Genomic DNA, 17,189 nt, shown 5'->3' with positions numbered 1-17,189 from the left:
CCCGATTAGCCTCCCTTCTATGGCTCCTTTCCATCCACCGCCCTAAAAGTTCTGAACCTCCAGCCATCAGCAACTATCGTGCTAGAGCACCAGAACCACGCTTCCAGAAAATCTGAGTGACCGCAGTCCTCTCACCCCTGACACTGTTGATGCCCAACCCTGACTATGTGCCTGTCTTACTTGATGCAGGGATTAAAAGGTGGAATTCACACAGCCTCCAGCCCTGGGAGACCTATTTACTCACACTATGTTGCTCACAATTGAGAAATACAAAGAGCTCTTTGGCCTCACAAACGAAAGATTTCACCTTAATATATTTATTGCACTGGATTGGTATGAGGCAGATGAGAGAATCCTCAGGGAGACAGAAGACCCAGGTAGAAAAGATGTTCTATAATAAATGTAGACATAAAGGCATTGAAGTCCTGATCTCTACATCCATAATTTAGGACCCCCACATTACCACAATTACACGCTCAACTGAGAAATGATAGTCAACATTGAAATTTCTGACTAAACATGGGATTAGATCTGTGTGCTAACTGCCACATCTTCCAAATGCATACAACACAAGGTAAATGCTTACGAAATCATGATAAAAAGGTACCTAGCCCCGTCCCAGGTGAGAACGATGTGTGGAGGACACTTTTTGGAAAGCCTGTGGAGAAACGGGAACCCTAGTTCACCTGTGATGGTGATGCTCTCATATTCAGCCCTCCTGGAGAGAGATCCTATCTCACATTAAAGACAAAACAGAATAAGGTTAGGACTACAATTTTGATGTTTGGGAATCCAGAAGCTGACTCTGTCTACCCACTTACAACCCTGATGGGAAAAGTTATCAAATATCTGCTGGTAGGTGCATCGCTGGTCATTGCACAATGTTTGGGAGCTCTAACCCAGCTCTCTGTTACACCTCTGGAGGGGAAGACTTAGAACTTATGCACAATGGAAGAATTATCAGCAATAATGGACCTCCTTCAGCTCTATGCAACTTGTCCATATTGCCCGAGAACTTGTCCTCAATTATCTATATTACCAATGAAATGCTAGACCTTGTATGTGTACAGTGATCATGAAGATTATTAAATGGATATTTGTTCTAAATAATGTTGTATTTGAAAAGATGTGAAACTTACTTGGATCCTATATTTGTGAAGCAAAAACGGACTAAAGTTGTTAAAAAAGATTAATGATCTTAACCCAACAATAACGCTACCCTAACCCTGATTTAAATTAAATAAGTAATCATACCACATCCCTAGCCCTAAGTGAAAAAAAAAATACCCCAGACTTTATCCTGATAGTAACCCTTACTTTTACTTATCTGATGAAGGAGAATGCTCAGTATGATATTCAAAGTAGTGGTACTGTAGATGAAGTGCTCTGATGTAGGGAATTTCATGACGTAGTCAATTCGAGCAAGTTGGGGTGTATTCAGCAAGCCTTCAATGAGAGCAACTAACACTTCTAAAGCTATGTATGCCATCCTCATGAGAGTAGGACAAAAAGCTGCAACCTGGTGTATTACCAGAAGTGATTTCAAAACTGTATGAAATAGAAAAGGAGCTCATAGAGAGCCCACAGCATCACAGTCCACGTAACTTTGAGATGACACAAAGGTCCTTATCAGACAAGAAGTGGTGGAAACCCTCAATGTCCACCTCAGAAATAGGCCACTGCAGCCACAGTATTGGAAGACAGGTGAAATATTAAAAAATATGGGGAGAGGCAATAAACTCTCTTCCGTCCCAGCACTAAGATGTTTTCCTAAACTCTGGAATATTTTCGGCCACAGAGGAGGAATATGAGTAAAAAAAAGCATGGCACGGTAGGCAAAAAATTATGGCCTGGAATGTGGCCGGAGCGATCACCAATGGATAAGATTCATTTGAACATTCTTTTGTTGAAGGGGATTCACTATCTGCAACAGATATGCCCAGGCGCGGGTCCCATGTTCACTGTGCCACAGAACTCTGTTGGATAAGGGCCCTCTCTCAAGGGTCACCCCAAACATTTTGCCTTCCTCCTCCTATTTTTCTGACAATCTTTTTGTTGCCCGTAGGACTTTGAGCACTTTACCACTGCTTGCCAGTGATAAAGTGCACGTGTTTCTCCCCTTAACATGGTTTCATTGACGTATCCACAATTGGTATAGTTAATTTATCTGTAAGTCCCAAGTAGAGTGGACTACTTGTGCCAAGGGTCTGGAAATTAAATGCTAATAGTGGATCTGCAGCACTGATTGTGTCACCCACACAAGTAGACCTTTAAACATGTCTGAGGCCTGCCACTGTCATGCTGACTTGCTATTTAAAACCCTTGTCAAGCCTTAAACGTCACTTTTATCACATAGAAGTCACCCGTTAGGTAGGACCTAGGTAACCCCACCAGCTAGGGGAACTAAAAGGTAGGACATGTACTTTTGAGTTTTGCCTGGCCTTGTCATGAAAAACACAGAAATTTGTTTTTCACTACTGTGAGGCCTATGTAAAAATGTAAATGTTGTAGACTTGTAAAGCGCACAGCTGCCCCAGCAACGGGGCGTCCCGGCGCTGTAGACCGCTGGGGAACCCGTCCTGGCTATCCCTGTGAGATGGTCCCTTTCTGGGTATCTCCAAGGTGAAACCAGGCATCCCCGGCGTCTGTGGGGGGCCGTTGTAGAGATGAGGCAAGCTTAATGCCCAGAGTTGCCGACTGTGTTCCTGGTTAGAGTAGGTACCGAGCCGAGAATTATCGAGTCCGTTTTGACCCTGGTCCACGACCCTGCCGCGTCAGGAATTGAACCCTGGTCCCTGGCCGATTCTCTGCTTACGGGTCTGCCGCCTCTAACTAGTGACCGGGTATTGACAGGTTGAGAGCCTGTATATAACTGAGCACTGTTCACAAAGTGTCCTATCTGACACTGACTAGTTTGAAAAATATATGTTTAATTTTCAGCATTGAAACAAAACATTCTCTAGAGCTTTTCGCATTGTTTACATGTAAGGTAACAAATAAAAATATAGCAGTTTGTACCAATACAAATTAATGACATTTGTACATAAACAGCTTGGTTACAAACAGTTTTCATATGTAGCACAAATTCGAATTACATGTTTTAAACATGACGCAGTGTAACAAAAAGTACAACACAGCGGAAATTTTTAAATGCCCAATGCATTTCGGAACCAGCCGGTTCCTTCGTCAGGGGCCAATCTGAAAAATACAAAATGAACCATGTCGCTAGTTAGAATAATATTGTTGGGGCTCAATCTCAGTAACTCTAATGGAGAGCGGGCATGTCTGACAACGAGTTACCTGTTCGTGTGTGTTGTTAATTGTTCTCTGAAACAGATAGAAATATGACCAAGTCAGCAACAACTAAGGTAATAAGATATACGTGAAAGATGACAGTATAACATTGTCAACTTCACGCTTACCTGGGTGTGAGAAACTCGTGGTTCTGAAATTGTGTAAGCGAACCAAATCGGGTTAGTGAAATTAATCAAGCCAAGAATCCAATGCATGTGCTCGATGGTCAATAAGGGGTTACAACAGTGATAATGTATCTTACCTGTCGCAAGATGTTTGGGTCAGAAGCTGTGTGAAAAATAATTGCATTGTGTCAACCAGTAACGTACCAGGTAAGCTATACGAAACTAACAGAATTTACAGAAGTGCAATCTAAAGAGAGTTACGTGCAATGCTAAACGGGTATGAATCTTACCTCCAGAGGTTTGTAAAGAGCTGCGAAAGGAGAGAAAGAAACGTATTTTTTTAAAAAAGGAAGGATTTTCAGCAGAGTGGTGTGATCGTAGTAAACAACGTACTTGACCAGCGTAAAACATGGCGGAGAAACCTCACCTTAGAAGTACTACGAGGAAGAAATAACCAACGTTTCTGCAACACAAATAAGCGAATGCGAGGAGTCAAATGTAAAAGTGCTTTTAAGAAAGACAAACCGGGACGTGAACCGGAAGAATACGACATAAACGATGGACTATAGAAGACTAGGTTGTCAGCCGGGTAATCTAGATGTTCTATAGGCATACATGGGTGCCATGTTGGAACGGAGTTGAAGAACTACGAAATGTGGGGGAAAGCATCACAGTGCATGAAATAATGACGACGTGGGAACGAAAAGGAGGCAGAATAGTCAGAACAAGCTGTGTTTTTTTCTATGGAGAATCATTGATTAAACTGTTACATCATTGGAGTGCTCTCCTCACACAACCGCTGTTTCGCCTCTAACTAGTGAGCCACACCTCTCCACTCTCATAGGTTAACATTTGGAATTCTTTCTACACTTTTAAGCTGTAATTCCTGATTGAAAAGGAGTAGCTCTGTTATGTTATGTTATGTTATTGACACTTTTAAAGCGCGACAAATACCCAGAGGTGTCCTGGCACTGTCTAGAAGTCACGAGGGGACAAGCCTGTGAATTGCAAGCGACATGGGATGAGAGGCTAGTCGTACCGGAAGAACCAGGTCTTAAGTTCCTTTCTGAAGGACATCAGGTCAGGCAAGGATCTAAGGTAGAGTGGTAGCTCATTCCAAGCCTTAACGGCTCCGTAAACAAAACTTCTACCTCCCCAACGGGCCTTCCTGATACGTGGAACGTGAGCCTGTTTTGTTCCTTTTGATTGTAGGCTTCTTCCCGGGACGTACCATTGTATACGCTGCTTTAAAAATTCTGGGCCTAGTCCATGCAAGGCCTTTAATGCCAAGGACAGCGCCTTAAAACGTATAGGGCTTTTGATAGGGAGCCAATGAAGTGTTCTTCTTTCCAAAGTGACAGAGGAAAATCTGGAGGAGCCTGTAAGTAGACGGACTGCCGCATTCTGCAGGATCTGTAATTTGTTCAGTATGCTTTGCTGTGCGTTCAGATAAAGTCTGTTACAGTAGTCCAGTCTAGCTGTTACTAAAGCCCTTACCACCATATGCCCGCTATCTCGAGGGAGCAGGGGTAACACTTTCCTCATCATTCTGATGGTGTACCAGGTTTTAGATGTCAATACTTTTATTTGGTGCTCCAGGGTGAGATTATCGTCCAGTATTATACCGAGGTTTTTCACCTTTCTGGCTGGAATTGGGAGAGAGTCCAAGGAGTCGGGCCAGCAGGCAGGGGTCCAAAAGTTAGAGGTGTTACCAAACAATATGACCTCGGTTTTGTCCGAACTTAGTTTCAGACAGTTTTCGGACATCCAGCTGCTCACTGCCCCCATACACTCCCGCAGACGCAATTCCAAATCCGCCTCCCCTCCAGGTGTCAGTGATACAACAATTTGTGTATCATCTGCGTAGGAGGTGATACCAAACCCATAGGACCCTATAACGGGTGCCAGCGCGCTAACGTAAATGTTAAAAAGGGTGGGACTGAGTGATGACCCCTGAGGGACCCCGCAAGGTGTAGAGAAAGGTATCGACTGGAACTCCACCAGGGTCACCACTTGTTTTCTGTCGGCTAGAAAAGATTTGATAAGGTCCCATGCTTTACCACCAATCCCGCACATCTTTAGACGACTCAGGAGTATTGAATGGTGGACCGTATCAAAGGCCGCGGACAAGTCAAGCAAAATCAGGGCTGCCTTGCCTCCCTGATCCACTGCCTCCCTAATCTCTTCTGTAGCTTTAATTAGGGCGGATTCTGACACTGACTAGTTTGAAAAATATATGTTTAATTTTCAGCATTGAAACAAAACATTCTCTAGAGCTTTTCGCATTGTTTACATGTAAGGTAACAAATAAAAATATAGCAGTTTGTACCAATACAAATTAATGACATTTGTACATAAACAGCTTGGTTACAAACAGTTTTCATATGTAGCACAAATTCGAATTACATGTTTTAAACATGACGCAGTGTAACAAAAAGTACAACACAGCGGAAATTTTTAAATGCCCAATGCATTTCGGAACCAGCCGGTTCCTTCGTCAGGGGCCAATCTGAAAAATACAAAATGAACCATGTCGCTAGTTAGAATAATATTGTTGGGGCTCAATCTCAGTAACTCTAATGGAGAGCGGGCATGTCTGACAACGAGTTACCTGTTCGTGTGTGTTGTTAATTGTTCTCTGAAACAGATAGAAATATGACCAAGTCAGCAACAACTAAGGTAATAAGATATACGTGAAAGATGACAGTATAACATTGTCAACTTCACGCTTACCTGGGTGTGAGAAACTCGTGGTTCTGAAATTGTGTAAGCGAACCAAATCGGGTTAGTGAAATTAATCAAGCCAAGAATCCAATGCATGTGCTCGATGGTCAATAAGGGGTTACAACAGTGATAATGTATCTTACCTGTCGCAAGATGTTTGGGTCAGAAGCTGTGTGAAAAATAATTGCATTGTGTCAACCAGTAACGTACCAGGTAAGCTATACGAAACTAACAGAATTTACAGAAGTGCAATCTAAAGAGAGTTACGTGCAATGCTAAACGGGTATGAATCTTACCTCCAGAGGTTTGTAAAGAGCTGCGAAAGGAGAGAAAGAAACGTATTTTTTTAAAAAAGGAAGGATTTTCAGCAGAGTGGTGTGATCGTAGTAAACAACGTACTTGACCAGCGTAAAACATGGCGGAGAAACCTCACCTTAGAAGTACTACGAGGAAGAAATAACCAACGTTTCTGCAACACAAATAAGCGAATGCGAGGAGTCAAATGTAAAAGTGCTTTTAAGAAAGACAAACCGGGACGTGAACCGGAAGAATACGACATAAACGATGGACTATAGAAGACTAGGTTGTCAGCCGGGTAATCTAGATGTTCTATAGGCATACATGAGTGCCATGTTGGAACGGAGTTGAAGAACTACGAAATGTGGGGGAAAGCATCACAGTGCATGAAATAATGACGACGTGGGAACGAAAAGGAGGCAGAATAGTCAGAACAAGCTGTGTTTTTTTCTATGGAGAATCATTGATTAAACTGTTACATCATTGGAGTGCTCTCCTCACACAACCGCTGTTTCGCCTCTAACTAGTGAGCCACACCTCTCCACTCTCATAGGTTAACATTTGGAATTCTTTCTACACTTTTAAGCTGTAATTCCTGATTGAAAAGGAGTAGCTCTGTTATGTTATGTTATGTTATTGACACTTTTAAAGCGCGACAAATACCCAGAGGTGTCCTGGCACTGTCTAGAAGTCACGAGGGGACAAGCCTGTGAATTGCAAGCGACATGGGATGAGAGGCTAGTCGTACCGGAAGAACCAGGTCTTAAGTTCCTTTCTGAAGGACATCAGGTCAGGCAAGGATCTAAGGTAGAGTGGTAGCTCATTCCAAGCCTTAACGGCTCCGTAAACAAAACTTCTACCTCCCCAACGGGCCTTCCTGATACGTGGAACGTGAGCCTGTTTTGTTCCTTTTGATTGTAGGCTTCTTCCCGGGACGTACCATTGTATACGCTGCTTTAAAAATTCTGGGCCTAGTCCATGCAAGGCCTTTAATGCCAAGGACAGTGCCTTAAAACGTATAGGGCTTTTGATAGGGAGCCAATGAAGTGTTCTTCTTTCCAAAGTGACAGAGGAAAATCTGGAGGAGCCTGTAAGTAGACGGACTGCCGCATTCTGCAGGATCTGTAATTTGTTCAGTATGCTTTGCTGTGCGTTCAGATAAAGTCTGTTACAGTAGTCCAGTCTAGCTGTTACCAAAGCCCTTACCACCATATGCCCGCTATCTCGAGGGAGCAGGGGTAACACTTTCCTCATCATTCTGATGGTGTACCAGGTTTTAGATGTCAATACTTTTATTTGGTGCTCCAGGGTGAGATTATCGTCCAGTATTATACCGAGGTTTTTCACCTTTCTGGCTGGAATTGGGAGAGAGTCCAAGGAGTCGGGCCAGCAGGCAGGGGTCCAAAAGTTAGAGGTGTTACCAAACAATATGACCTCGGTTTTGTCCGAACTTAGTTTCAGACAGTTTTCGGACATCCAGCTGCTCACTGCCCCCATACACTCCCGCAGACGCAATTCCAAATCCGCCTCCCCTCCAGGTGTCAGTGATACAACAATTTGTGTATCATCTGCGTAGGAGGTGATACCAAACCCATAGGACCCTATAACGGGTGCCAGCGCGCTAACGTAAATGTTAAAAAGGGTGGGACTGAGTGATGACCCCTGAGGGACCCCGCAAGGTGTAGAGAAAGGTATCGACTGGAACTCCACCAGGGTCACCACTTGTTTTCTGTCGGCTAGAAAAGATTTGATAAGGTCCCATGCTTTACCACCAATCCCGCACATCTTTAGACGACTCAGGAGTATTGAATGGTGGACCGTATCAAAGGCCGCGGACAAGTCAAGCAAAATCAGGGCTGCCTTGCCTCCCTGATCCACTGCCTCCCTAATCTCTTCTGTAGCTTTAATTAGGGCGGATTCTGTGCTATGGCCTGGCTTCTGTGCTATGGCCTCTGTCATGTTTAATATCTGTGGAATTGTAATGTTAAATCCTGTTTGCTGGCAAAGTTTGATTTATCATTACTATGTTTGAAATGCCACTTTTAGAAAGATATCATTTCTCTGCTCTTAAAGCTCTGTGTGCCTGCAGTCTGTCTCCAATACATGTCATCTGCATCCCGGTGGCTCATCCTGAGTGGGATGGGAGGGAGGAGCTGACACTTAGACCTAATGGCAGTGTCCTGTCCCCACACAAAGTAGTGAGTCTGGAGCCAGCGCTGGGAAGGGAGGACCTCTGTGCACTTCAAAGCCTCTCTTTGAAGTCATGTCCACTTCAAAGGCAAAACTGGGTATGAGTACTGGGCCTCTGACCCCACCCAACCAGACACTTCTGGACTTGTAAAGAAACTCTGCCAGGAAGAAGGACTGGGGTGCTGCTACAAGGACTGTCACTCTGCTGGACTGCTGCTCTGGAAGAATTGCTTTTCTGCTGTGCTGCCCTGCTGCCTGCTACCCTCTGCTCCTGCTGAGGAAGAACAGGACTCTTGCTTAAATCCAGAGTGATCTCCAAAGGCATGCTGGCTTGCCTCCTGTTTTGAGATTTAGCGATATCAAAGTCTCACCTCCTCCTCCTGTGCCTGATCCATTGGAAGTGGATCCAGGTGCTTGTTCCAGTGGAACCGACACATCCTCTGCTGCATGAAGCAGAATAAACACATCACCGCTGTTGCGGGAACAGAATCGGAGCACTGCACTCGGAACCAGCAGATCTCTGCAACTGCAGTGTGAGAACATTGATGCATCCACCCAACTGCGTAGAGAAACCCGGTGCATCTGCTTCAGAAGCAACGCATCTCAGCTTCAGCACTTCCGCCTTTGGAACCAGCTCATCGCCATCATTGCGTGGAGAAAATCGACGCATCATCTCTACTGCAGGGATTGACACCAACTCAGTGCTCAGCTCACTATGGCGACTAGGATCAAGGTACTTTGTTCAGCGTGCCTTTTGTGGCTCCTGTATCCGGCCCGCGCTCCATCATGGTTGGCCTGAACTCTTGAGTTTGTCCTGGTCCAGCGCGACCAGATAACCCATAGGCGCTTATTACTTCTAAGCCCTATTTTTACATTAAATCTTTAAGAATTCATATCGCGTCTTCTACTTATGGGAATTATGTGGTTTTGGTCTTATTTTATTTATAAAATCATAATCTGATGTGGAGTCTTTTTTGTGTGTTTTCACTGTGTTGCTGTTTGCAGTGTTGCACAAATACTTAACACATTGCTCCTTAAGTTAAGATTGCCTGCTCGGTGCAAAGCTACCAGAGGATGAGCACAGGTTAATTTAAAGTGTGTTTCTGACTTACTCTGACTCGGATTGTGGTTCCTGCTTGCACAGGGTGCATACCTCTGCCAAGCAGAAGGATAATTTCTAACAAACTCAAACTATACCTGACAAAGCCTAAATAGGCCAAAGCCAGTCTGAAGTTGCTCGAGTTTGTATCTGGAGATGACCTGGTCTGGCAATTGTGGTTGTACTGTTCCTATTGGAGCAGGACCAAGATTGATTTGTATGCAGCTGTTCTCTGCCTAGAGTGGCACGGTGTGTGAAAATGTTTTACTGGAATGGGGCCCCAAGTGATAGCCAGTGGCTGACATCTTTTCCAGCATTGCCTTTATCAGTATGTTTTTTGTTTCAAAGGCAGAATATATTCCATGAGTCTTCGCCATACTCGATAGATTACAACTAAGAGTACAGACAGGAAAAGATAGCTGAATGCCAAAGGCCACAAGTTCGCAGAGATAAGAGAAAATGAAGGTAGTGGTAAAATAGCAAAACAAAGCAGTCTAACAGGTACCAGTTCTATACGCAGCGTAGAGTCAAGCAGAGCATCAAAGTGCCAATGGTATCTCTTGGGATTAGCAGTTGATGCCATTGTGGTCAAACAAAGTTTTTTCGAGATCCTGCATCAATTTTTCCGGTTTCACGGTCATATAAGATTCAACAATGTCATCTTGTGAAATGGCTCTGATGACGTCTGTTGAAGCCTGGTGAATCGAAACCAGCTCAAAGTTGTCCTTGCAAAGGACAAGACCTTAAGTCGGTCACGGTTTATATGAGGGGCTGCAAGCTATTATCCAAACTGCATTGAGCAAGAGCTTGGTAAGAGGCACTACTTTTGTAAACAAGCATATAAAAGATTCGACAACCATTCATAGGTATCCCTGGTGAGGGATTCACAAGAGCAGGCTCACAGCACAGGTGTGCCCACTAGAAAGTTTTGCATCTCCTTGGCCTGAAAATATGTGCACATATGAGCCATCATACATGTGTCAAACACACTTATTGGATGGATTAATTCCAGAGTAACCAGATCAGCAAAGCCTCAACAATAGAGAACTCTAATCATATGGATTTAGCCTATTCCCATCATTATCACAACTCATAAGGTACTTTAAACTTAATATCCTCATGCTTGTAAGTCGGTACTTTAACAACTTCATGAGAGTTGGCAGCAATGCAGTGTCTCCATCTTTTATTAGCTTTTGTACATCGTATAGCATTAGGTCTTAGGATAATTCTTTTGGAAATGTACACCCAGGATACTGCTAGGAATCAAGAAAGGGCTTGGAGACCTTGAATTGCTCTGCTGAAACAACTACAACAAATGGTGAATTGTATTCCCTATGTGATTGTTAGATTGAGGCAGGTCGGTCTATGGAGGCTGGGACGCCATGACTACTAGGCTGGAAAAGGTCGTGAGGTGGGACTTCTGGATCAGGCTGCTGTGTTTTTTAAACAAAAGAAATAGCAACAGGAAGATGCTTGGCCGCTTTCTATGTTGCACTGGCAGTTCACTTGCTGTTTCAGTTTGCTCACAGTTGTCCTCTCCCTCACCTTTGTTATTGTCTTCCTCTTCAGCTCCCTTGGATGTCTGAGACTGGCCTATATTTGATTATAATTCTTTAATCCTGTTTTGGCTTTGTTGTTTTCGCTGTGCCTTGTCCCTCTTACTGTCGCTTTCCAGAAGTACCTTGACGAGGCGCATGATACCTGTTTTTCCGGCTTCCTCTGATGTTGGCTTAGTTTCACAGCGGTCCATTTCAAAGCCTGTGAGTAAACCTTGCATCTTAACATAATGACTGCAGACTTATTAATGATTATTCATGGTTCTAAATATGGTAGTGCTCTGTTTAAGCTTTGTGAGCTTCTAACTTGTCTGAGAACCTGTATGTCTATTCTTGCTATTGCAAAATACTTCATCCTCAAGAGAGTTGGGCCTGAGAAGACATGACATGCTGGCTACTTATTATTTTGTTTTGCTCTTAACCTTAGTGTCTTAGTACCAGAAGAATCACATTCTGGGAGTTCGAGGGAGCGGGGAAGATTGTCTTCAAGATCAGCCGGCCAACATTCGCCAATCCCTACAGTTGGTGAGGCCCGCTCTACCGGCATGGGTTCTGAACCTAATCTGCTGCACTTTATTGTACAGGCCATTATGAATATTTGTGAAGACCTAAAGAATGCCCATAGGGATTGAGCCTACCTGTTGAGGTGTCTGAATCAAATCTCTTCATTATCCAGAGAAAGACGAGTAGCAATGCCTATATTCAGTCGTTACTATGCCGACACCAGAGTCACTGAACTGTGGTAATTCTCCTACTGGTATGGCTTCTCCATAAGCATTTAGCAGAGATAGTCACCTTTTTCAGCCCTTTCCGGCACAATGTAGACTTCAACTTTTGTATCAATCCATGAATTTTTCCCTCCTGGGTATGTGCCTTTTGGCCCCAGGAGTTAGGTCTCCCTCCGTCTCCTAAAAAGGTGGTCAGACAGGACGGCCCGGAGCTCCCACATTGGCTGTTTAGGGGGCGGAGTGCTATCGTTGGGGTGGTGGGGGGCCTTGTATAGGTGCTAATGTGGTGAGACTTGAGCTGCTCCCCTGATTTGACTGCCGGCGGGCCCATCCTGGTCGGCGCCCGAGGGTTGCGAGCCGCTCCTCTCGATACGCCACTGGGCTACTGGGTGGAGGGGGGCCCGGGCTAGCCGGATAAACTCCCAGAGACTCCTTTTGGCCTAGCGTGAGTAGGGTTTGGGGACACGAGAAGGGGCTTTGTGAGATAATGGCCGCCATGATGGGAGTGGGGCAGCGCACGTTTCCTCTAAATGTTTCTGGGGGGGGCGACAGGCACTCTGCAAGTTGGGGGGGCGGGGGGTTCTAGCCCCGTTCGGCAGGGTAGCAGGGAGGGATGGGTTTGTTGTGGGATTGAATTTAAGGGGGGGATGTTTTGCACTGTTCTTCTGCAGCAGCTATACATGATACCTTTTGTCAGCATGGGGCACTGACGGATCGTCAAATTGATGTCAGGTCTCCTTTCAGCCACATTCAGAAAGGGCGGGGGACAGCGGGGGTTGTCACTGAGGGTGAATGCTATTGTACCCATATACGGGGCTCACTTCGGCCGCTCAGGAATGATGATACTGAGGTCAACCAGCAATGGCTCGGAGACTTAGTCTAATGACCTGGAACGTTAACGGACTGGGCAATAAAATTAAGCGTAGCATAGTGCAGCACTACATACACCGCCATCGTATTAACGTGGTGTTGCTCCAAGAGACACACCTTATAGGCAACGCCTGTCATGCCCTAGACCGAAAAGGATACCGCATGGTTGCCCACTCGGGCTTTACCTCGGGTTCTAGAGGGGTGGGAATTCTCCTGAGAAAGAGCTGCCCCTATGTGATACAAACATCTTACACTGAGCCTCAGGGTAGATATGTAATCTGTTCAGGAAGCTGGGAAGGGAGTGCCCTTAACTTGATCTCGGTTTATGCACCACCAGGTCTGCAGCGCCAGACCCTGGCGGACGTTGGAAAGTTTCTACTGACCCTGCCGGAGGGCGCGGTGATTATGGGCGGCGACTTCAACCTGACGATGGACGATACGGCGGACCGTACTCCACCCCGGGCGGGCGGGCAGATAGGCTCGCAACTGAGAAAGTTTGCGGATGCATTCGGTTTGGTAGATGTCTGGAGGTGGTCGCACCCCCGAGACACGCTCTACACTTTTCACTCCGGAGTGCACGGAAGTCGCTCACGGTTGGACTACCTGTTTACGCTCGCACAAGATATTCATAATTTCACTGACTCCTCGGCCCTGGCAAGGGGGATTTCCGATCATTCTCCGGTCATTGCCTCTTTTGGGGCCAGCCTGGATCGTCAACCGGGCCCCACCTGGATTCAGCCATGGTTGCTGAAAATCCCGCATTTTAGGGACTCGCTGCGACACGACACTGATTGCTATTTTAAATAAAACGAGGGGTCGGTGGATTTGGAGGTGACACTATGGGGGGCCTACGGGGCAGTTACTCGAGGCGGAGATACTTCAGCTCGAACAGGGAACCGCACACACCCCGGCCCACGATGCCCTACACCTACTCGAAGTGAAAAAACGAGACTATAAACAGCTGCTCTATGAGGAGGCCAGTCGCCGATCCCTCGCCACCCAACACAGAATTTATGAGCTGGGAGAACGCACAGGTAAAATGCTGGCATGGTTGGAGCGGAAGGAAATGGCGGCGCGATGGGTGCGATCAAAGGGCCAGACGCGACGTTGATCACCGACCCTCAAAATATAGCAGAGGCATTTGCTGCTGCGTACTATGAACGTATCTATACCCCGCCGCAGGACTCGCAGGCCGGTTGGGCACCAGACCTCCTCACAACCATTGAGTTACAATGTCTCTCCCAGCAAGACCGGGAGATGCTGGAGTTGGACATCTCGCTAGAAGAAGTCCAGACAGCCATCCGAGACACACGCTCAGAGAAGGCTATGGGTCCTAATGGAATCCCGATAGAACTCATGAAAAGCATGTCGCTGATGGTGGCACCCCACCTGTTAAATCTATATAAAGAATGCTATGCGACCGGCACTCTTCCGGCTGAAATCCGCATGGCCACGATAGTGGTAATCCGCAAACCCGGCAAACCAGCGGACGAATGTACATCATACAGGCCCATTTCCCTGATCGCAGTGGAGGCCAAAATTCTGGCTAAGCTACTGGCCAACCGACTGCTTCCGTACCTCGCGGCCTTGATCGACCCCGACCAGTCGGGTTTCATGCCGGGCCGTAACACCGCCCGAAATCTGCGTCGAGTCCATGGCGCCCTGGGTCGAGCGGCGACAATTCAAGAAGATGCGCTGCTACTAGCGCTAGATGCCAAGATGGCGTTTGACACAGTGGCGTGGGAGTACCTGTTTGCTGTTTTGGCCCGGGTAGGGGTGGGCCCTCGGTTGATGAGATGGATCCAACTGCTATACACCATGCCTACGGCCTGTGTATCGATCAATAACCACCGCTCTGCCTCCTTCCCCCTGGGTCGCGGCACTCGGCAGGGCTGCCCCCTGTCACCGCTCCTGTTTGCCCTGGCGCTGGAGCCCCTAGCGGTCTGGACCCGAAATGACCCCGAAATTCGGGGCCTCAAATGGACGGCTGATCATGAAGACCGCATTTTGCTGTATGCGGACGATGTTTTACTATACTTAGCCTCCCCCGCGCGATCACTTCGTAGGGTACTCCATATCTTCCATATATTTGGGGCCCACTCGGGATACCAGATCAACTGGTCCAAATCCCAGATGTACCCACTCCGGGGTGATCCACCGCTTAGCCCCAGTGGGTATACCATTCCGGTAGCACTACAGGGCTTCCAATATTTAGGAGTTTTCATAACCTTAGACACCACAGTATTCTACGAGCGAAACTTAGATGGCCCTCAACAGAGGTTCAAATCTGATGTGGTCCATTGGAAAACGTTGCCCCTCACACTCCTGGGCCGGGCAGCCCTCTTCAAAATGTTAGTGCTCCCCCGCTTCCTCTATGCCCTCCAGAATACTCCTATCCCGGTACTGGAAGCATATTTCCTAAAAATCGATGCAGCACTGCGGGGATTGCCGTGGGATACCGGAACGCCGCGTATAGCAATGCAGAAACTAACAATGGGCTGGTACGATGGTGGGATTGGCCTGCCGGACCTACGCCTCTATTACCAGGCCACTCAACTGATCGCGATCAACCAGTGGGTGTTCGGGACGCAGGAGGACCCTAGCTTCCAAACCGACCGCTGGCTCATGGGTAAGGGTGGATATATAAAGGGGGATTTTATTCAAATCCGAAGAAACTAGATCTTACGGGACCCACGGCCAGGACGGTGGAGATTTGGCATCTTCTCCAGAAGCGAATGGGGTGGAATGGGCGGTTGACTAAGGCCACTCCGTTATGGGAACCGGACTGTCTGGGACAGCTGAGCACTTATGCGGGGTTCGATAAATGGGACCTCATTGGCATCTCTACAGTGGGGGACATATGGGTTAAAGGCAGGAAGGCGACATTCCCTGAGCTGCAGCTTAAATACCAACTTGCTCCCTCAGAGCAGTTCCGTTACCTACAAATTATCCATGCAATCGACGGTGCCCTGCCCGCTGAGACTCCCCTTCCAGATTCCTCGCCCCTGGAAGATAGATTGTTGCTCGACCCCATGGACCGCAGGGCGATTTCCCTCACGTACAAAAAGTTAATCAACAACCGAGATGAACCGATGGAGAAACTACGGGCTAGGTGGGAGTCGGAAACAGGCGAGATGTCTGACGAGGTTTGGCGAAATGCGCTGGCCTCCCCTCGGGAGGTGGCGATATCGATGCGGCTCCACCTGGTCCAACTCAAGGTTTTACAGCGTGTATATTTTGATGCGGTCCTCTTGTACAAACTAGGTTGGCGTCCTAACGAGCTATGCATCCGTAACTGTTCTCACGTAGGCACGTTTACACATATTTTATGGGCTTGCCCCTCCACACAACACTATTGGAAGGAAGTCACCCGCCAGATGGCACGGGCCACCGGGAAGTCGGTGGGCCCCTCACTTCGGCTATGTCTCCTGAACGTGTGGGAGGACACAGACCTTACCCAAGCGGAGCAGGAGTGGGCGGCGTTGGGTTGGGCCCTAACTAAAAGAAACATTGCCCGGAAATGGGGGGTGGCTGCCTTGCCGTCCTTGAGCGATTTGGCCAAAGATATGGATTTCTTGATGGTGGCGGAGAAAACGGTCTATAAAGGTAGAGGGTGCCCCAAAAAATGGGACCATAAATGGGGACGGTGGAATAAATATCGGGGGGAACTTTGTATATCTCCCACGGTGGAACTCCGGCGAGAGAGACAGGCTCTAATGGATAACTTGGACACAGAGGGAAAGTCCAGAGCCTTGGGAAACACCTAATCATGCATTATGTGGATTTGAGCCCCCGGGACGTGGGCGGGTCGGTGGGTGGTCTGTATGGCGCTTTATGTTGGATTGGTCTCTGAGCGAAATTACCCCTGAAGTGATGTTGCTTTTGTCTGGTGCCCTTACATGTACCTTGTATAATTACAGACTGCTATGTGGTCGTGCCTGCTGTAACCGCTGCGGATTTAATAAAAAGTTTATTAAAAAAAAAAAAGGTGGTCAGGAGCCTCAGCATTCTCGTCAATGAAGACCTTTCAATGACACCCCAGATTGCAGCAGTGACTTCCTCCTGCTCCTTCCAGCTCAGTAAAATAAAAAAAATCTGATTTTTTTTTACGTAAAACATAATCCAGATTGTACTCACACTTGTGATGTACCACATTGACTATGCCAACACTCTCTACCTGGCCTCCCAAAGGGCCTGAGTCAAAGACTGCAGCTTGTTCAGAATCATGCAGCCAGATTGGTATATCAACAGCCAGGATATTGCCTCACTACAACCTTGCTAAAGAAACTGCACTGGCTGCCAATCG

Source organism: Triturus cristatus, chromosome 2_1 (assembly GCF_964204655.1).
Source record: "Triturus cristatus chromosome 2_1, aTriCri1.1, whole genome shotgun sequence".
Classification (NCBI taxonomy): Eukaryota; Metazoa; Chordata; class Amphibia; order Caudata; family Salamandridae; genus Triturus; species Triturus cristatus.
This window is presented reverse-complemented; position numbering follows the sequence as displayed.